Source organism: Sinocyclocheilus anshuiensis, unplaced genomic scaffold (genome assembly GCF_001515605.1).
Source record: "Sinocyclocheilus anshuiensis isolate Anshui unplaced genomic scaffold, SAMN03320099.WGS_v1.1 scaffold432, whole genome shotgun sequence".
NCBI classification, from domain to species: Eukaryota; Metazoa; Chordata; class Actinopteri; order Cypriniformes; family Cyprinidae; genus Sinocyclocheilus; species Sinocyclocheilus anshuiensis.
This window is the reverse complement of record NW_015557124.1, coordinates 1505886-1506439: the sequence shown is the minus strand read 5'-3', so window position 1 is coordinate 1506439 and position 554 is coordinate 1505886.

Sequence of the window (554 nt, the reverse complement as noted above, 5' to 3'; positions counted from 1 at the left end):
AATACAAAAAGATTAGAGAAGCTAGTGTTAGTTTTTTTTAAGAAAACAAGCAGTCAGTGAATGAATAGAGTGCAAGTCAAAAATGGGGCAAGTTTTTTTTTAAAGAATAGAATTAGAATAGAGAGTGCTAGAGTTAGAGGGCCAAATAAAGATGGAAGAGATGTGTTAATAATATAAATAATATATATATATACAATTTTTGGGTGAACTAACCCTTTAACATTTTTCACAAGATAATTTCCCGCGTTCACGGTCACACTTATTTTGCAATGACGTCATTGCGTCCGTCTAGACTCCGCCCACTTCGACATTACCCGCGTTCCGCAGCCAACGGGATGATCAGCAGCTGGATGATATGTGCGTTACGATGACTGACAGCCCAACGCACCAACCACACCAATCATTTAATCTAATTCACAAGCGTTAGCCAATCAGCGGCGCAGAGACGGCGCGTCGGGAGCCAATCACTTCCCTCCGTTCATGTCTTCCGGTGTCAGAGGTCGCTTCCCCTGCCGGCTTGCATTCGCTCGTCTCTCTTTCTGAATCCAGCAGCG